The sequence below is a fragment of the Amblyomma maculatum genome, chromosome 5, assembly GCF_055883805.1.
Source record: "Amblyomma maculatum isolate TAMU_Amacu chromosome 5, ASM5588380v1, whole genome shotgun sequence".
In the NCBI taxonomy this organism is placed as follows: Eukaryota; Metazoa; Arthropoda; class Arachnida; order Ixodida; family Ixodidae; genus Amblyomma; species Amblyomma maculatum.
Window position 1 is genome coordinate 46,062,782 of NC_139348.1, and position 22,156 is coordinate 46,084,937.

A 22,156-nucleotide genomic window follows, 5' to 3' on the forward strand; every position below is an offset into this window, starting at 1 on the left:
GAAGAATAAGATTGGATTGGAGCGAATTCTGCAAGCACTCCCAGATTATGACTAGCAGCTTACCGGTGTCGCTCAAGAGGAACGTATACAACAGTTGCATCTTACTTGTACTCAGCTATGGGGCTGAAACGCGGAGGCTAACCAAGAGAGTTTTACTTAAGTTGCGGACAACCCAGAGGGCTATGGAGAGAAAAATGATAGGGGTAACATTAAGAGATAGGAAGCGTGCAGAGTGCGTCAGAGAAATAACTCAAGCTACCGACATTCTAGCGGAAATTAAAAAGAAGAAATGGGCATGGGCAAGACATGTAGTGCGAAGAGAGGATAACCGATGGTCGCTTAGGGTAACAAACTGGATTCCAAGGGAAGGAAAGCGTAGCTGGGGCAGGCAGAAATTTAGGTGGGCGGACCAGGTTAAGAAGTTCGCAGGGGTCAAGTGAATGCAGCTAGCACAGAAGCGGGTTAACTGGAGACATATGGGAGAGGCCTTGATCCGGCAGTGGGTATAGTCAGGCTGATGATGATGATGATTCTAATACATAAATCTGGAGACAATAATAACTCCGCATCCTACCATCTGATTTCTCTAACTTGTATGGTATGAGAAATCCTAGAGCATGTTTTACTCAAGCACATAACTTACATTGAAAAGAATGAATTACTCAACAAAAATCAGCATGGCTTCAGAAAGTGCCTGTCGACAACAATACAACTTCAAGAAACTTTACATGGCTTACCAACGACGATTGACATGCGTGGCAAAACCGATATGCTATTTCTTGACCTTTCGAAAGCTTTTGGCCCTGTCTCCCATCCGAAATCTGATCTAAAGATTGAAACTTTTCTCTCAACTAACAAGAATATTAGTTGGGTAGGAGCCTATCTTTCTGATTGCAAACAATTTGTACAGTTCGAAGGATGCTCCTCCGAACGCACGAAAGTAACTTCTGGGGTCCCCACAAGGCATTCTTAGCACCCATTCTTTTTTTACTTTTTGTAAATGACAGATCTAGCGGAATTGACGGTACCTTTCGGATGTTTTCAGACGCATGTATAATATATAAACAATTAATAGTCAGCAAGATCAAGTTATTCTAAACAATGCCCTAGAAAAAGTATCGAACTGGTGCGAAGAATGGCAGATGGCACTCAATCTAGAAAAAAAAACAGTAGTGATGCCTATTTCAAGGAAGAAGAAATCGCTAGCCTTTCCCTACAATAGACAGGCTGGTCTTAGCACTATTAGAACCCGAGCAAAATATACACGACTGAAGTTTATTTACCTTCTTCTACCTGGAGCCCTTCAAACTGACCGCAAAAGATACATTTCACTCTCAGCGCATAGAAACGAAAGAACACCACATTCCAAGCATCTAGTCGAGTATCGCGCACACAGCGATACGCTCATGTTCTCTTTCTTAACCCTGGCGGTCCGCGAATGGAATCATTTAGCCGATGAAGTTGTTAGTTGCACATCAATTGAAAGTTTCAGTTCACGGCTGGCAGCTGTTACTTGAGAATCCTATATATGTCTAGCTGGATCTCGGTACAAATATTGTGAAACATGCGCCTTAAGGGTGATTGTAAAGTACCATATTGTATTGTATTGCATTGTATCATATTGCACTGTGTTGTATTGTATCATATCCTTCTCTTTTTTTCTATTTCTTGTTCCGCACTGTCATATAGAATTTTGTAAAAAGTTAACAAGTGTGGACATTCAACATTTGTCATTTTGTGCTTTCTTTTATACCCCAAACCTGCAACAACCTCCGTAAGGAGGTTAGCAGTATGTATCAAAAAACAAAAACAAAAGTTACGTTCAGGTTACCGTGGGTTCTAAGTTATCTCAGTCAGCTTAAGTCGGGCTTTGTAGCCGTCTAAGCCTGAGCGCCAGTCGTGTGACGGGGTCTTATGCATAATCGTTGCGCAATTCACATAAGATGCCGAATACTAACTTTCCGCCTAAGTCCGAGCTACGTAACTAATTGTTAAGCAGACATCAGATTAACAACCGTCAACAACGGGCCTCAAGGGATACTTATGCCCAGACCTATAGCATATATGTTCAACGTATTTTTAATGTATGACGTTTGTTCATATAACGGCCAACATGGGCTACCTCGGATATTGGCAGGGACGTTTGTTTCTCTGCCTGCCATCCGCTTAGAGCTGTTCTTGATGCTCTACAACGATATGGTAGCTATTACGGTGCGCTATCGCAATATATGTGATTAAATTTGGAGGTCATTCTAGCCAGCAGCGTTCCTAAATCCAAAAACATGCAACGAATGCACGATAATATGAGCATTCGTTATCGTCTCGTTTACAAGAATAGAGAAGTCACACTCTCTATTAAGCGGAGATATTATCGAACAGCTACTACTTTGGTTTGACATTGGAATGCAGAATAGGTCCTCAAGGCAGGCTGGTGGTGAACCCGTTTATTAAAAATAGTTATATAGAGATTGCTTCGGGGTCAGGCTTAGTCCCCTTCCCCTCACAAATACTAGCTGGAGTCTAAGTGTCTGGTTTGGTACAGCTGAGTAATTTTTCTGAAAGTGTAGGCTGCTGTGAATTCTTCTTCTGAGGAGGGGGACGACGTTGCCCGGTTAGAAAGCGCGCGGGCGGCGGCATCTGCTGCCTCGTTTTCTCTAAGCCCCGAGTGGGCAGGAGCTCAGAAGCATAGGTAACGAAAGGCAAAATGGTGTCCCAGTTCCTATGGTCAGGACTGACGTACATGGATATCATGTCAGACAAGGTGCGGTGAAAGCATTCGATGAGGACATTGGTCTGCGGATGATAACTAGAAGATGTCTTGTGGACGGTGTTGGCAGCGTGGAGTACTTCAGCCAGGACTTGGGAAAGGAATGTCTTCTCACGGTCGCTAATCAAGATACGGGGAGCACCATGACGCCAGACGATCGCTCGCAGGAAAAACTCAACTTCAGAATCGGCACCAAAGAAAAGAGGGGCTTTTTCAGCGTTGCGCGTTAGATGGTCAATGGCGGTTACAACCAATCGGTGACCGGCGGCGGTGAGAGGTGGGGTGCCAAATAAGTCAATGGCGACAGAATTGAAAGGCACGGATCGGCAAGGAAGAGGTTGAAGATGGCCGGCAGGAAGAGATATTGGCCGCTTACATCTTTAACTTGTGGCTCACATAAGGAATATTTCCTGCACGAATGAAATATGCAAACGTAACTGTTATTTTTAACGGAGGCGATAGCAACAAGATGACAAACTATAGGCCAATGTCTATTCTCCCCGTTTTTTTCAAAGGTTCTTGAAAAAGTAATGCTCAAGAGAATCGATGGGTTCTTTTCTATACATGCCTTAATAATTGCCAGTCAGTTTGGATTTCGAAAGGTCAATTAGTCCACGGAATCTGCTTTACTCTTGCAAAAGGAAATTATTTTAAATAATATCGAAGCTAAAAGTTTCACCCTTGGTATTTTCATCGATTTACCAAAGTGTTCGACCTTCTTAATCATGAAATACTATTCTGTAAACTTGAAAGCTATGGTGTCCGTAGTCTTTTCTTCCAACTCTCTCGTTCTTATTTAAACATAGGCCAGCAGGTCGTTTCGGTCGATAATCATAAGTCTAGCTCCTTTTTCATTGAATGTGGTGTCCCGATAGGTAGCCTTCTTGGACCGTTCCTCTTTAATGTACATGCTAACGACCTTCCGAGCATAGCTTATCATACAAGTTGTATTCAGTACGCTGACGACACAAGTTTTGTTCTTAGGGGATCTTCTGCCGATGATCTAATCAATAGTGCAAATCTGGTTCTTTGTGCTCTCCACAAATGGTCCACAGCTAATGGCTTGGTAGTTAACTCTAACAAGACCAAAGTAGTCTTTTTTCGTCCCCTTAGCAAGCATATTACAGTAAACAGTACTCTGCATCCAAAAAGTAACATTATTGAAATTGTAGACAAGTTCAAATCACTCGGTGTTGTATTCGACTCTCGCATGAGGTGGTCTGACCATGTAATGTATATTGAAAGCAAGCTCACTAGATCTTTTGGTTTTCTGTTGAAACTGCGTAACGAATTTTTCCCAAAGCATAAGCTCCTTATTTATCACACTTTAATTCAATCTCACATAAACTACTGTCACCTGGTTTGGGGTACAACATCCAAAACAAATCTAAACATCATACTCGGTCTCCAAAAGAAGGCAATTAGACTGATCGCTGGGGCATGCCGCACTGCACATACAGAAACATTATTTCCGAAATATAGGATTCACCTTGTGCATACCATGTTTGAGTATCGTCTACTTCACTGCCTTAAATTGTCACCTCAATGCTTAACTGACTGCTTGAAGAATATATCTGGACTTAAGCCTTACGAGAAACCCCTTCACACCAGAAGTAAACAAATATGGGACGTTCCTCGAACGAGGACGTTATACGGTAACAAGAGCCTTCCTTTTACTTTACCATGCATATTAAATCATTATAGCATACACAACACAAACATCTTTACCGCGTCAATTAAGGACTTTAAGCTATATTTTATCAATTCCCCACTCTCTCTCTGTAATTTCCGTTCCTTGCCTTAAACATTATTACAAGAATAGTCATTTCATTTCCATTACGTTTTGGAATATTTCGTGCATACTGTTACATTGTTGTGGGCCGTTAATTTACTGTGCTGTTTTTTAACTTGCTGTTTCATTTGTATATATGTGCTCTTTCTGTGCTTCATAATTTTCATTTTATATATGTATATCTTCGTCTTAATGTCACACGTCCTGTAGCCCTGCCATTACTGGGCCTCGGGCATCTCTAAAGCTATCGTTGTAGCTTTTCGGCCGAGGCCCATTTCCTATATATTCCCGGAAATAATTTTTTTTTCAATTCAATTCAACTTACCCCCAAATATTTTGTTTTGGCTGCGCTCCATACGATCCATATGCTCAACAAGACGCACGATAAGATAGCGATGGGTTGGCGTGGCCTCGCGAGGACAATGGAACCAGTGGTGTTCCTTGGAAAACTTGCTTCGATTCATGTTCGGCATCAATTTCTGTTGTACCCGCAAACTCACCCGCCCGCCTAACAGTTTCTATATATGGGCGATGGATATGACAGCCTTTCCCACAACTTCCTAGTCTGTCTTGACTAGTCATAACTGAGAAGATCGTAACTCACAAGTTCGACAGTGGCTCTGGTCGTCCGATCAGATTCAACCCACGGCTCTTGAGCTTCTACAAGCGAGCATTTTTGGATGGTGGCCTGGACAAAATGGTGGCCTGAAACACCTCAAAACGCCGCTGGGCGTTGCTTATTGTTTTTGTTCCTAAGAAGACACAGCAAGGAAGCGTGTCACTTATCGACGTCTGAATGCTCTGTCAGAGCGAAACTGTTACATTTATCCATCAGTCGTCACTTGGGTCACCTTATTTTTTCACTATCGAAGGTAATTGCGGTCTTCTGCAGACACAGATTGACCGCTGTGATATTGAGAGAAGTGCGCGCACTTGCCAGCGGGTATTGTTGGATTTGTGCGATTACCTCTCGATTTGTACAATGCACCTGCTACGTTTCAGCGTCTAATGTATATTGTGCTTGAAGATGCTCATTTTAACTATGCTACAGCCTACATGGATGATGTGGTAGTGTTCTCTGAAAGCCTAGAAGAGCATCTCCTTCATCTAACTAATGTCCTTTCACGAATGCAGAATGTGCGCATCACCGAATTCGCCGGCAAGGTTCAGTTGGCGGCAACCGGAATCAATGTTCTTGGTTTCACTTTGGAGTAGAGCACGGTTCACCCGGATGGAGAGAAACTGCAGGCCACTATGCAGCTCCCACCACCAAGCATCACGGTCTCCTGCGTTTCTTTGGATTGTTGTTGTTGTTGTTGTCCAAATAACTTATGGCACATACCCACAGAGGGGGATCGGCCAAGAATTGGGTAGCAAATAATTTTTTTTTTTTAATATACTTGCATAAAAAGAAATATATATATATATATTAATAATAATTTGAGGAGTAGAGGAAACGAAACAAAATGGGAAATAAGTGAAATATAATATGAAAAGTGGTAACACTCACGGGAGATTGACACTACATTTGTAGGACAAGTGATGTTTAAATATTTAGCAAGGAAAACGATTTGAGTGCAGTAAAAAAATTTTGCATGGCGGTAAAAATAGACCTGTGACTGTGCCCAAGGATGGTGGCGCCAAATGATAACAATGTCGGGCTGCTTAAACTAAGGCCAAGCTGTTGCAATGGCCTTTCCATCAACTGTTTTCTCAGCGTAGTAAAGCGGCGGCAAAACAATAAAAAGTGATCTAATGTTTCTTGTTCACCGCAAAATGCGCAGACGGGAGACATTGCCAAACCAGACCTGTGAAGATAGAAATTTAAAGGTGGGATGCGGCATCGCAGTCTTGTTAGTGAAATCTCAAGTTGCCGTGAATGACATAATTTTCTACTCCAAGGATAATTTAGATGCTGGTAGTCCTCGGATCTTAAAAGATGTCCGTTTTTCATATTTAATAGAACGTTTCTTCGAAACCTCGCTGCGGTGATGTACGCGGTCGCCGGAAGGATAGATAATACGGGGCCATTAAGGGACTCTTTTGCTAAATTGTCAGCATATTCATTTAAATCCACATTGCTGTGGCCTGGTACCCATACCATATGTACAATTTTCAAATGTTTTGGGATCAGGGAGACAAAGGTTTTTACTATTGCAGAATCCACCGACGAAGAGAGAGATGAACACAATGATAGAGAGTCGGAAATTACTGCCACTTTAGAAAAAGAGGAGTCTAATTTACGTAGAGCGAGTACCACCGCCAGAAACTCCGCCTCAAAAATTGGGGTGAAGTCCGGAAGCCGGACAGAAAAAGACCGGTCTAAATGTGGACAATATATACCCACTCCCGCCTTTTCATTACTTTGAGATGCGTCAGTAGCTACAACTAAACTAGCAGAAAGACTTCTTAAATGATCTTCTAATAATCCGTTTAGAATAACGGATGATAAGTTTTTAGCATTATTCGGGAATATGACGTCAAAGACAATTTTAATAGATGAACCGATGGTTTGTATGGGTAGAATACTAGGAAGGGAAACATTTAAGGGGTCCAGCAAATTTTTGACCATAACAACCTGCGGGGTGTGAAATTTAGACCAATGGACACCGAAAAAGGAGGTCGGTTGACAGCAAAAAATAGACATAGATCGGTGAAACTCTGATTCATATATCCTTAAGTACGTCTGAACGGTTAGAATTTGTAATCTATATATCAAGGGTGGAATCCGGGCTTCAAGGTAGAGCACATTGTTGGCAACAAATTTTGGAAGTCCCATACACAAACGAAGCGCTTCTCGCTCCAAAAGAACAAGCGGTCGAATTTTATAAGCTGCTGATCCAGAAAACAAGACTGAACCGAACTCTAAAATTGGACGCACATATATAACATAAATCATTAAAAGGACATCTCTCCGCATTCCAGACCTGGGACGACTAATTCGGCGCAACATGCCCACGGCCCGAGCCCCTTTCGTAGCAATATGGTTAATGTGGGGCTGCCATGAAAGATTATCATCATAAGTGACCCCTAAATACTTTAATGATTTAACCTGTGGTATTATTTGTTGCTGATACATTACAGACAGACTTACAGAATCTTTTATATTAAATACGAGGACTGCGCTTTTGTTGACATTTAATGTGAGACGCAAGCCACACAACCAATTCTCAATAGAGTTTAGGTACGTTTGCAAGTGGAGATAAAGGGATTGAATATCCAATGCAGTTGCAAAAAACGCAATATCATCAGCATATACGTAAGTGCGAACGTCATGATTAACAGGTATTGAGCTGAGTAGTATATTGAAAAGGACTGGTGAAAGGACTGCTCCTTGCGGCACTCCCCTGGCTTGCTTATATCTGCCAGAATGGACGCCATTTAATGCACAGTAAAACTCTCGGTTTTGGAGGAATTCGGATATCCAGGCTACTAAATAATGTGGAAACTGAAGAGATTTTAATTTTTGCAATAGAATGCTATGCTCAACGCTATCATAGGCCTTGGCTATATCTAGCGTTATCAAGGCAGCGTGCATTTTTTGGCGCCGCGCTAGAAGAACTCGACTCTCGAGATCAGCATGCGCATTCCAGATGGAACACTTTTGACGGAAACCAATTTGGGAAGGACTGAGGATATTTTCTTTATTCATGAATTCCGAAACACGTATAAGTATGACTCTTTCAATTAATTTTACAGTGTTTGATGTTAATGCAATTGGTCTTATATTATCAATAGACAAGGCACCGCCTTTATTCTTAAGTAAAGGAATTATTTTCGCAAGTTTCCATTCTGGGTGTATCCAAGCATGTTTAATGGAATAATATTCTAGCTCTAATAACGTCTGAGGTGACTCGTCAAAAAGAATTTTTAACATTTTTGAAGTTACTTTATCAGGACCGGGAGCAACGGCTGGTAATCTCATAACTATTGGAGTAAGCTCAGAAACGGAAATTTGAGGATCATAATTAACAGGTTCCATTGGCATTACAGATATCGAGCCCGAAGGTAGTGCAGACGAGAAACGTTTCTCCAATTTGGCAATTTTTTCAATTGTGTCTATTGCTTCATGGGGAGTCAAAATAAAGGAATGTAGATTTTGTGCTTGCGGAATCTTTTTCCGCGAGCGTAAAAAACCAAAAAGTGCAGTTCGATTGCCTGATTTAGAGAGGAAATCAAAATGCTTTGCATCATACTCGTCCTTCGCTTTTGCAACTGTACGTTTAAATGTAGCTGCAATGAATTTGTAATCCTGCCAGTTTTTCGGGCACTGGTTGTGGAGAAGCTTTTTCCATGCCGCCTTTCTACGTCTGTAATCTCGGGAACAATCAGCATTCCACCAAACAGCTGAAGTATTCACCTTTGAGCTCCGTACCAAGATCTCAGACTTCTTACGGCAATCCTCAATCACCGAGCATAAGCGTTTTGATTTTTGTTCTTCATCCGTGTTAGTCAATGATTCAAGATTAGAGCGTAACGTTGACTGAAAGTTATTATAGTTGATAAATGACCTCAACTGAGAAGTCGCTGGAGTTACAGGGTGATTAACCTCAAACGCAATCGGTATGTGGTCACTAGAGGTGCCACAATCAAGTGTTGACCAATTATTAACGAAGAGACTGGGAGAGGTAAAAGTTAAATCTAACACAGATTGACTGTGTTTTCTTATAAAAGTGGCCGAACCCGAATTTCTACAGGAAAAGTTATTATTTGTTACCCAATCCCAAAGACGCTTGCCACAACTATCTGTCTTGTAGCCCCATGACACATGATGCGAATTAAAATCACCAGCCAGAAGAACTGAGTTTCGACAATTAACTAATAGCAGATCTAGAGGTTTTGTATCTTGTACACCGCTAGGGAAATAAGCATTCACTAATGAAAACGGACAGTGCCCTGGAATTTCAAAGTCTAGGGCCAATAACTCACAATCTATAGAAGATAACTGGAAAGAAATCCTAGCCCCGTGACAGAATTTTGTACGGACAAATATAATTAAACCTCCTCCTTTTGATTGGCGATCTTGTCTGAATGAATTATAATTTTGTAAATAGAAATGCTTTTCAGCTGTTAGCCAAGTTTCTTGCAAAATAATTATATGTGGATTATATTGAGAAGAAATGTAAACTAAATCTGTTGAAGCTGTTAGAATTGAACGACAGTTCCACTGGATAACTCTTAGTGCCCCTATGATTGTGGAATCTTGGCAGCCGCAACTGCCTGCCCCAAAATATTATCCTTTGGCTTTAATGTATGCTGATGTTTCTTTGATTTTGGTTGGGACCGCGGAGAAGAATGATTGGACATGGGAGACCCACACCGTTTTAAAATTCTTACATCTGATTCTACCATCTCTGCGTCATTAATGTTTTCATCGTCATCTGGAGGAGCAGCCCTTTTAGGCGAAGCAACAGCAGTGCTTTCAAGCGGTTGAGAGCTTTCAGGGGGCATATTTGCTATGAAAGGGGCTGTTCCTGATTGCAGGGCTTGCGTTAGCTGAACTGCCAGAACGTTAGAAAAACACTCTGTGACAGTAGAAACTATTCGGTCGACCATTTTAGTCATTGGTGATTCCACTGCAGTCATTATCGCCTTTGAGATTGATGCATCCAGAGGCACACCTGATCGGGCTGATACACCTGCATAACCATGTAATCGTTCCTTAACCTCTGTTAAAGCGTCACAACGCGAACAGCGTTTTCTATCTATTACCTCTAGAATTTGCAGCTCCTGTTTTCGAGATGGACACTCCAAGGAGTTTGCAGCGTGGGCTCCACCGCAAAGGCAGCATTTATCGTTTAGTTGTGAACAAGATGACGAATGATGACCATCGCCACATATGGAACACCGCACGGAGGACTTACAACCACGAGCACTGTGACCATATCGCCAGAAATTAGTGCACTGCAGTGGCATAGATTTAAGAGGATCCACACGGAAGATCAATGGCCATGCTTTTATTTCTGACGGGCATGAAGTTCCCGCAAATGTGGCAATCACCGACTCTGTTGGTACCCGCGTATTATTAACCTCCCGGCTGCAACGATACACCGCTACCACACCAGCCGCCGAAAGAAGGTCGAGGGTCCCAGCTGGAGTTAAAGAAGAGTCTACTCCTCGGACTAATCCCTTTGTGCATGCAAGATGAGTAGGGATAAAGCTGCTCACCTGAAGCGATCCAAATGAATTGCATTTAAGCAGATCCTTCACGCAATTGAGATCTGGAGATCGGCACAGTATCCCGCCGCGCCCAAACTGCCTCACTTCTGTGATTGAGTCATACAGGGTAGAGGCTGCCTGGAGAGCAGCTCGAACAGTCCCAGGGTTATTCATTTTAATAAATCCGCCATCCTTGGGCACTAGCGCCACAGGAATGTTTGGAACGCCAGATCGTTGGAACGCTTCCAGAGGTAGATCTCTAGGAGTAATGAAAGCCGACCAGGGGGAGCGCCCCTGGCCGGGAGACTGCGTAGACATCACTTTACAGTTACAATCTCTCTGCGAGCGTTATCAACACGGTGAAAAGCGCAAATGCGCAGGGGAAAACAGAAAAAGAGGACTAGCCGCCCAATACTTAGCCGAATCACGCCTTCTGCTCGTAGCGGTGCCCTAACGCCCGCATCAGCGTCTTCTTTCTTCACCGAACGCTTGCCACTTCATTCTCTTTACAGGCGTTGTCGTGCGGGCTGGTTAGTTGTTCATTCGAATAAACAGCGCAAAGGGCGAGGACAAGGAATGATGAAGGCGCCAACACAGCGTTGTCTGACAAATGATTTTATTTGCGGAATTTATTTGAGCCCTCCTCGTGGGCTAACAATAATTCAGAATAGGGCGACAAACTAACGCCACATTCTTGACGATGCACTTGCGCTGCAGTTTAGTGATGCAATGGAATGCGCGAGGCCTGCGTGATATATCGCGTGATATTGTTCCGCGTGATATATCGTGCAATCAGGCATGCTTGCTACTTAGACTTTGTTTAAGCGTAGCTTTCACACGGATGTACTTACATTTAATTGGACAGATGAACTCGCCGGAATGTTCACTTTGTGGCATCCCAGAGACTACGGACAATATATTAGTGATATGTCCAGTGTATGTGTAGTAAAGAAAGCGCGAACACTGGTCGGCAGTGAACAACAACGTTTATTGCACAGAGCCGAGATTTTAAACCTGTCGTGCTGAGAGGGTTACAGAAGAGGGAGAGAAGCGTGAGCGACAGCAACGCAGTCACGCGGCTGCCTTCAGCACAGGAACGCAGGCACGCGCGGCTGTCTTTGGCACAGGAACGCAGGCACGCGACTGCCTTCGACACAACCCAAGAAATACAACATTTCTCCTCCCTTAAAATTGAAACCGCTGTACCGGTTTTCCTATTCTGATGGATCGTCTGAGCGTGCGCTGCAGGGATTCAGTCGATTCCGACGTAACCAGTGGGCGCTCCGTTGTTGCTGCAGATGGTACTTCACTCTGGTCGGCTGCTGACGCTTGAGGGCTTTGTTCTTGCTCCGATTCAGTGGTCCTGGGTGTATGCACTGGTGGCAGATCCGCACTGGTCGCCTTGTCAGGACCGCCTTCCAACTGCGCGCTTGTAATGGCCTCTACAGACGCAGTCCCTGGCATAAACTCTTGACGACGGCGGACTTGGTCGACGCGGCGCTGCACTACTCCGGTTAGCGTGTTCACTGTTATCATTCTCGCCCTCGACGTGGTCTGTACACTCCCACCTGATAGCCGAGAAGCATCTCGGGAGGTGACCTTCCTTCTCTTTGGGGGGTCCGCCTGTAGTTGAATAACTAACGCATGAGGTTGTCTTCCAGCTGGCCGTCTCCCATTTTCCGCAACCCGTCCATCGCGGTCCGAACCGCTCTTTCTGCTGCTCCGTTAGACTGGGGGTGGAAAGGCGCAGTGCGCAGGTGCACGATATTGTTTCTCGACACGAAAGTGGCGAATTCCCGACTTGTGAATTGGGTGCCATTATCGGGCACAATTGTGCGTGGCACGCCAAACCGGCAAATTATGCTCCTTTAGGCATCGGATTGTACTAGCGGTATTCGCATGCTTCAAGGGTACTGCTTCAATCCACTTCGTGTGCGCATCAACCAATAGTATCATCTTGCCGCCTAACGGCCCTGCAAAATCGATGTGAATACGAGACCACCGGTCCACGCCCTTCGGCCAACTCACTAGTGGGGCTGCCGTAGGCATTGGCAGGTTGTGCGCGCAATTGCGACCCTGCGCAGACAAGTTTTGAATGTCCCTGTCTAGGCCTGCACACCAAAACAATGAACGCGCGACTGATTGCATTGCCGAGGATCCCTGATGGGTTTCATGTAGCAGCTGCAACATCCGTTCCTGCGCTTTCCGCGGTATCCCCACTCTGTTCACCACGATCATAAAACGACAAGTCTCTCGCCATTCCTTTAGTCGTTTTAGGCCATCCATGCAAAATGTAGTGTGTGAAAATGGCTAACCTCGGGTCTTTGGTCGTCAGCTCTTGCAATTCGCGTGTCGTCACTATACCTTCTTCCAGGGATTCCAATGAAAGAACATACTCCGGCGGTTCAACCTCGGTCCCCGGTTCCGTAGTCGGTGCTGGTAGCCTGCTGAGGGCATCTGCTGTCAGCAGCTGTTTCCCTGGCACGTACTGTAACTTGTACTGGTAGCCACCCAAGAATAGTGCCCACCGTTTAATTCGCGCGGCAGCCATCGGCGCCGTCTGATGGTCAGGCTTGAGCAGTCCCAGCAGTGGTTGATGGTCGGTCACCAGGTAAACTGCCGACCTAGAAGATAGTCACGAATCGAGAAACGCCAAAGATGAGGGCTAATGCCTCTCGCTCCAGCTGCGAGTAGTTTTGCTCTGCTTTTGTTAGTGTTCTGGAACGGAACTCAATTGGCATGTGTTCATTTCCTATGGAATGAAACAGCACTGCGCCCACACCATACGGAGAGGCGTCACACTCTAATTTCAGCTCCTTGCTATGATCAAAATGCAGGAGAATTTGTGCATTCTTCGGGCTTTCTTTCGCTCGCTCGTATGCCGACTGCTGCGGTTGTAACCACTCCCAACGGGTTCTTTTTCCCACGAGTCGATATAACGGGCTCAGCACAGTCGACATATTCTGCAGAAACCGTGCGTAGTACGTGAGCATACCAAGGAACGAACGCAGCTCGCTGACGTTACTTGGGCGCGGGGCTTGCATAATGGCGTCTACGTTTTTTTCGATAGGGTGTAGGCCTCGCCGATCTATACGATGTCCAAAGTAAGTCACTGAAGTCTGCCGCAACTTGCATTTGTCGGCCCTAAGCTTGATACCATGCTCCCGGAATCGTTCCAACAGATTCTTGAGCCGTGTTCCGTTGTCTCCTTTGCCTTCGGACACTAACACATCATCAAGGTAGGCTTGGACGCCTGGTAGCCCGCTGACTACAGCGTCTATCTTTCTTTGAAATATAGCTTGGGCAGAAGCTATTACAAACGTAAGTCTGTTGTAACGAAAAAGTCCGCGACGCGTGTTGATGACACAAAGTAATCGTAATGCTCTATATCACAAGCCGGGTTAAGCGTGACTTTAAAGTTTCCGCATATTCTTACGGTGCCATCCTTTTTCAGGAAAACTACGATGGGCGCAGCCGATTCTGAATGTTGCACCGGTGATAAGACACTAAGGGACAATAACCGATCAATTTCACGAGAGATCTTATCATGGAGGGCGTAAGGAAGTGATCTGGCCTTACAGAACTTCGGCGTCGCAGTCTCCTTGAGCTTAAGGCTAGCTGGAGGTCCCTTGATGAGCCCCTGGTCTGTCGAAAAGACATCTTTATACTCAACGAGCAGTCTGTTCACCATGTGGTCGCTTGGCGCGTTTCTTGTCGAATCCGGCGCAGTGAGTTCTTCCATTGGAACGCCCGTCCTGCCTAGTGCCGCAATCAGATCGCGACCGCACAGGCTCGGTCCTGAACAGTCAAGCACAATAAGTGGACAGGTTACCGACACATTTTTGTATCGCACCGGAAATTCGAGTTCGCCATACAACGGCAGTTGTCCCGCGTAACATGACAACTTCACATGTGGCGTTTTCAAGCGTGGCCCCTGCGTTTCGGTGTCAGTCGTAAACGTTCCGTGATATGACGCACACCGGGGATCTTGTGTCCACTTCCATTTCCAGATCTATTTCCCCCCACCGAAATGTGCGGCGAAACGGTGGTTCCAACCCGTTTTGCTTTCCGAAATTAACGTCCAGACGTGCGCCTCATCCGTGCTCTCGTTGCCAGACGCTGTTTCAACTGTCAGTGCCTTGGCACTCGCAGTTCACCTAGTAGCATTTCCATCTGTTCTGGCCTTGTAGAATTTCTTTGCCAAATGACCGCGTTGCCTGCAGTGGAAACATCGTGCGTTAGCCCAGCGGCAGGCGTTATCACCGTGTGTCGCGCTTCCACATCGTCCGCACTCTTGCACTGCGCCGCTGGTATGATTATATCGCGATGAAGAGCGATCACTGGCTTGCATTCTTAGCACCGTTGGTTGTTCTGCATTAATATCGTTTGCATTGTTCTCGGCTGTTTCTGCTACTATTGCCAGCGTTTCAGCCTCCTCCAGCGTCAAGTCTTTCTTCGCCAGTAACTGCTTGCGTAGGTTAGTTGGGCGCAATTCTATCTCTCAGCATTCCACGGCGCATAGCAGTCCCAAAATTGCAGCCGACTGCTATGCGCCGTATTTCGACCAGAAATACCTGCATTGCCTCACCCTCTTGTTGACAACGGGTGAAATATTTATAGCTCTCCGCTTTCTCGTGACGCTTCGGGTCGTAGTAGCTGTTTAAAGCTGCGACTGCTTCGTCATAATTGAGGGAATTCGGCGTCTGAGGTGCAATTCGTCCCGCTAACGCTTGAACAGTCTGCGTGCTGAGTTTTGCCACAAGCAAGGCTCGCTGCCGTCTTGGGTCGGTAATAGCATTGGCTTCAAAATATGCTTCAGCCCTTGAAAGGCACGCTTTCCACTTATCTGATGTGTCGTCGAAAGTCGGGAGCTGCAGGCTGGTCATAGCTCTCGTCGGTGCTTCACGTTGCGGCAGCCTGTCGACTTCACCTTTTACCGCATGGGTAATTTTCGAACTCGTCGCCACTGTAGTAAAGCCATCGCGAACACGCGCTGCAACACGAACGCTGGTCGGCAGTGAATAACGACGTTTATTGCACAGAGCCGAAATTTTAAACCTCTCGTGCTGAGAGTTTTACAGAAGAGGGAGAGAAGCGTGAGCGATAGGAACGCAGTCACGCGGCAGCCTTCAGCACAGGAACGCAGGCACGCGGGGCTGTCTTTGGCACAGGAACGCAGGCAAGCGGCTGCCTTCGGCATAACCCAAGAAATACAACAGTATGCGTGCCACAACAGTGTGCTAGCCGCTTCCTTGAAGCTTTTGGACATGAGACCTATGTCGCATGAACGGCTGCTGGGTGCTTGACAGGACATGGGGAAATATGTCCAGGCTGTTCGGGCTTTTTGGCGTTTTCTGAGTGCCATCGGACTTCATTCGCCCTTGTAAAGCAAGCTGCCGTGCCTGTCTTAATATTTCATATGCTTTCTTCCACATCGTGATTCATTATGATCTTCTTTCTTGTCCCCTTCCCCTCCCCTTCACCAGTGCAGAGTAGCAGGCCAGATTGTTATTATTCTGGCCAACCTCTCTGCCTGTCCTTTCGCCAAATCCGTTTATCTTGTGGAAATGTTCAAGTAAAAATGTATGGCGTGATGCGGGACAGTAAAAATTAGATGTCATGCGCATGCCAAAACCAAAGGCAGTTATCTTCTTATCCTTATCCTTTCAGCTTCCATTATGTCCCTTGTGAGGAGCTCTTTATTATTCCTATATGTGCCGAATTTTCGTAAAGAGGTTTGCATTATATTTTACATTCCTTAGTGCATGTAAGGTAGTGAAGAGGCAGACTACGGGCGTCTGAATTGCCACATCCTTTTTATGCACGCTTCATCTTTCTTTCAATCATTGTCCCATCTGGCCTACATAAACTTTTACTCGTGATAGAGGAATCTCGTAGAATAATTACTCAGTGCAGTCAACAAATCTTTTCTTGCGTTTCGTCATGGAAGGAAGATTTGGCTCAGTCAGTGGATGACTGGTGCGACTAAGTATAGACAGCTTACATCGAACGGAGAAGCAACTCGTACCTTAGAATGTTGTGCTATCTTCTTTTTAGATTATGCAACAGAAAGTGAATGAGGAGATTTGCAACTGTCCTTTTCTACTTATCCGAGCTTTCAGGCTGTCGTTTTTTTTAGTCTTTCTGTTACTACCTTGTCAAGACTTACGCAACGGAAACCATGTTATGAATTGGATAGCCTGCGGCCGCCAATCAAGATTTTTTTGAGCAAGACTGAAGTCGAGTAGGTCCTCAGAAAGTTTGTTGACGGCATTCGTAGAACACGAGGTGCTGCGGCTATCATTATCGGTTTGTAATGCGCAGAACGAACTTGCAGTAGTGGCTTCATGAAACGATACTCTTACGCCCAGCCCAAATGCTTGTCAAAGAATATAACTTTTAGGTCTAAAAAAGGAATTGCTCCGCTTTCTGGAATTTCGTCAGTCAAAGCTCGTTAATTAAGACGCTCACAAAAATGGTGAGGGTTTTGAAAACATCATGCTCGTAAAATTCAGAGCTGTTGTCCAAAGCCAGTAAAAAGTCGTCTACGAATCCAAAGATTCTAAAAAACTAGATGCTTCAAGGTAGTCTTGGAGTAGCCTGTCAAATTTAGCTAATAGTAAGTAACTAAGAATAGGAGCTATGCCTGAGCCAATACATATAACATCCATTTTAAGATAAACGCTGTTTTTCCATTTAGTAAAAGTTGAATTAAGATAAAAAGTTAAAAGTGCTAAAAACCCACAAGCACTTATTACCGCGGAATTTTGAAAAGGCACACTTCCAAGTTAATCGATGCATTCCTGGACGCACACAAATAACTTATCTTGATGCAGATAGTAGTACAAATATTTGATGTTCATTTTCATTGCACTGAGCTGATTCGTATCACAGGCGTTCAGAAAATTTACATGTTCAGAATTCGCTTGCCCGTACTGGACCTGTTTTTCTTGCAAAGTGAGCCATTGATTTCTGCCAGGATCCATATTCCGAGATGAAAAGCACACACTCTTTGTCCGCGGGCATAACACACCAGAGTTGCTCCGTGAGAAAGTTCACGACAGATTGAACATGAGGTCGTATCATCCGAGGCCTGTATTTGGCGGCAACGTCGACATCTTGAGATATGCACCGCTCGTTTTCTCCTTCCGGAACAATAAACCTGTCTCCCAAGTGGCAGGTGCACAGGAGCTCTTTTCCACGGCTAAACAGCGATATTCGGACCTAGGGCCAGAATGTACCTTGAGGTCGTCCATAGAAAATGCCAGATTTTCAGTGTTGTGGACCTGCTCACTCCCAGTACAAGTCTACTGGGGTTGGCTTGTCCTCAGGTACGTCAAGGTGTCCTCGGGTACATCAAGAATTCCGCTGTCCACTCCGCAGTGTCTATAAACTCTCGTATTCGACGTTTTGCGGCTGCTGGTTGCGGCTAACTGTTTAAGTGGACAGAGAGCGACGTTCTGTGCAGGCGAGTTAGTATTTGCCGTTCTGATCTCAAGATCTTTCAGATCTGAGCACCATGACTTACGGAAGGGTGGAAAAAGACGTACAAGGTATGGCGTCTTGTAGGTGCCTCTTGGTTCTTATGCAGAATGACAGCGAGCGTGCTCGGCAAACAGCGACGACAGTGCGCGCAACGGTGGAATGAGGATCGGACGACAAACATTTAAAAGGACCCCCGAAATGACAAATGAAGCTTACAGGTGTTGAAGTCCGGGATAGTTGGTTGCACATTGGAATAAACCGCGTGAAGGACGACGACAAAGATGAGAAAGACACAAACACAGCGCTGACTGACAACAGATTTTATTTTTCAAAGTGCTAAATTATATATACATGACGTGATGCGTGACAGAAAAAAAACATATGGGATCCTAAGACAGATGAACAGGGTCGTTGATCATTGATTGTGATAAAACAGCGCTGACAAGACACGAACGAGCAAGGAAACATGGTACGAACGCTGATTTTCAACAAGGTATAATACACGTCAATATTGCTACGCGATGACGACGACGAAGTGTGTCCTCTTGCCTCGTGGAAGGGACAAGGTGATGACGAAGAAGTTGGACTGGTTCCGTGTTGCTTTTCGCTGCTCGCTGCTATGCCAGTTCGAACTGTGCCATAAATATACTGTAAATACATCGAGTTTCCACGTAACACCTAGGTGAAGATGCGGCCGTTGATCGCGGCGTCAGCATCCGCACGACGGAACTCTGCAGCGGCCGCCTGCTTTCCTGCCCAAAGATTCCTCCAGATACCGTCCCCACACCAACGGGGGCCTTGCCATCGGTCATCTTCACCCATCCGCTCGATCCTGACAGTTTCCCTGGTACCGGCACTATGGACGTGGACGAATGGATACGCAAGTACGAGCGTGTGAGCACCTAATAATCGCTGGGACCCCACCCTCACGCGTGCTCTCACCTATAAACTATGATACCTTTCCCATTGTTAAAATTGTTTGTACTCCTGGTCACTGCTCCCTTCCTGGCAACGAGAGTGCGCACGCGCTCGCCTGAGCAGCAACCTTCCGGGCGCTGTCGACGGAAGCGGAGGGGGAAGTAGACACAGAGGACGCCAGCACAGTTCCAGTCTTACACCCACATTACACTATATTACCGTACACAAAGAAGAACTCTGCCACCGCCGCACCCAACACTCACCAAGGCCGAAGCTGTGGCATGGCGGCAACTGCAGACTCACACGTATACAAATTTGTACCACAAACATTTGTTCTTCCCCACCCGCTACCCAGATAAATGTCCCACCTGCCAACAACACCGACCTAAACTATACCATTCTGTTTGGGCCTGCCCAAAGCCACCCGGCGGCACTCCACCTGTATCTCACCCCACCCTCTCATCTTGGGAAGATGCCTTGTCCCGCACAGAGCTGGCCGAACAACGCCGGCTAATCGAGCGGGCCGAAAGGATTGCCGTGGCCCATGGGCTTATGGACTGATTTGTATTCTTTCTGAGACCGTTTCATTCGCAACAACCCGCAAGACCAGCTACAGCTGTTCTGGCGGACCTGCAGGATTGAGGCGGCACATGGAGCCCTGGACTGAGGGCTCCACTCAGGAAGAAAAGGAAGGAAGTTTATATAATAAATGTTTTCCTCCTCCTCCTCCACCCTCGTGCTAGCGAAACTTCTTTTTACCTCGAGGGCACTGCGGTCACATGGTGCAGACTCATGAAGATCCGCTGACCACTTCGGATGCTTGCAAAGAGAAGCTCCGCGAACTCTTTGGAAAGCCCCTTGGTCGAGAGCTTACAGCACAGCGAACCCTCGAAACCCGTCTCCAGACAGCTGCCGAATCATACGTGGCCTACATTTAGGACGTCCTCGCCATTTCGCGCAAAGTAGGTCACCACATATCGGAATCCGCCAAACTTGGTCGTATCGTGAAGGGCATCGCAGACGATGCATTCAACGTGCTTGTGTACAAAGATTGCAACGCAATTGATGCCATCATCAAAGAATGCCGCTGTTTTGAAGACGCCAAAGGTCGTTGTCCGCCTTCTAAATACTGATCCGACTTCTTCGTGTCCAGATTTGCTGTCCCAACACCAGCCAACTTCGACCGAAAATGTAACCCGTATCGTCCGGCGTGAACGCCGAGGCCATTGCTCCCGCTACCTTGCCGCGACATTTGGCCGACGGCCGCCACCCGGACGTTACTCTAATTCAGGCCGTTGTCTGCCTAGAGCTCGCCACCTTGGGACTCAACTCCGTTGCTGCCGTCAGCCCGCCCACTGTCGCCGACGTTCGCTCAGTTTATCCCGGTCGACCTCCTTATGACACCGAAGTCCGCACAGTTTATCCTGGCCGACTTGCTTATAACCCCGATGTTTGCAACCTTTATTCTGACCGAGCTGCCTATGTTGCCCAGCGTAGACGCAATCCAGACGAACGGAGCACGTCTGATAACCGACCTATTTGTTTTACTTGTTCCTGCGTCGACCATATCGCCCGTTATTGGTTCTAGCCACAAAGGTCCCGCCAGCCACCCTCCTCTATCTACGATGACCCCTCTCGTCCATTCCGAACTCGTCAAGAACGTTCAAGCACAGCCGCTGATACCGAGTCTTCACGCCTCAACCGATCCCCCCCTTCCCCCCCGCCGTCAGTCCCGTTCGCCCCAACGCCGTCGATTTTCATCTCCCAGTCCATATGGCCACTCTTCGACGGAGAAGTAGGCGCTGCAGCGTTTAGAGGCGATGCTGCAGTAGAGACCACTATCTCAAATCGCCATCTAGCTTTTCCTACGCGCCGTGATTTACTCACCGTGCCCGTGAATGGCACAGCCGTTGAAGCCCTCATTGACACCGGGGGGCCAGTTTCTGTCATGAGCTCAGAGCGCCGCTCTCGCTTGCGAAAAGTGCTGACCCCTGCACCTATACAGGTTGTGCGTGTTGCAGATGGAGCAACTTCAAAGGTCATTGGGTTTTGCTCTGCACGCGTAACGATTTCTGGCCGCCATACTACCGTCTTCTTCACACTTCTGCAGCATTGTCCTCACGACATCATTCTTGGCCTCGACTTTCTGACCATGCAGCCATCATAGAATGTGCTACAAGCGTCGTTGAACTTGACCTGCCCTCTCCTTTCTACTCACCATCTCGTGTTCTGCACCGTCTTTGTAGTGTCGAGTTTATCCGCCTGCCACCTGAAGCCGCAAGTAATATTACATTCTGCTCGGTGCACTCTATTCCCGATGGACAATATATTGTTACCCCAACCCTTGATGCTCCCCAAACCCGAAACGTTGCCCTTGCTCATACCGTCGTCACAATGACCACGAACCAAACATGCCTCCCTGTTTTGAACTTTGCGTCGCCAATCCAGCCCCTCCCGCAAGGCATCTCGCTCGCCACTCTGTGTCCAGTGAATGAATGTGATATCTCCGTTGTGGCCACCGATTTAACGCCCTGCTCTGACTGCTCTTTATCTGAAGTTTCTAGACTCCAAGACTACGCCAAGATGATCAATCAGGACCTTTCTTCTCCTCACGCTCATGCACTCTGTCGTCTGCTGGCATCGTTCAGAAGCATTTTTGATTTTGATCAGCGCCCATTGTCTCGAACTGCTCTTCTGCAACATCGTATACACACCGGCGATAATGCTCCTATTCATCGCCGTCCTTATCGCGTATCCGTTGCTGAACGACAGGTAATACAAAAGGAGGTTGAGAAGGTGCTCGCTCTAGACATCATTGAACGCTCGACGAGCCCTTGGGCGTCACCAGTTGTTCTGGTTAAAAGAAAAGAGGCAGCTTGCGCTTTTGCTTTGATTATCGCCATCTCAACAGTATCACTAAAAAAAGATGTGTACCTTCTCCCCAGAATCGATAATGCCCTAGATTGCCTCCATGGAGCTAAATACTTTTCTTCCATCGATTTACGGTCCAGAATTGGCAGATCGCTGTTGACGAG

At 46.2% G+C, this 22,156-nt stretch overlaps 2 pseudogenes; both read right to left on the reverse strand.

Annotated features, from left to right (window-relative positions):
- The window catches only part of LOC146188225 (uncharacterized), a 74,192-nt pseudogene extending 60,842 nt beyond the window's left edge, over nt 1-13,350 (reverse strand).
- A 1,288-nt stretch (nt 13,351-14,638) lies between these two features.
- Nucleotides 14,639-19,015, reverse strand: LOC146188226 (uncharacterized; annotated as a pseudogene).
- Nucleotides 19,016-22,156: the final 3,141 nt, after the last annotated feature.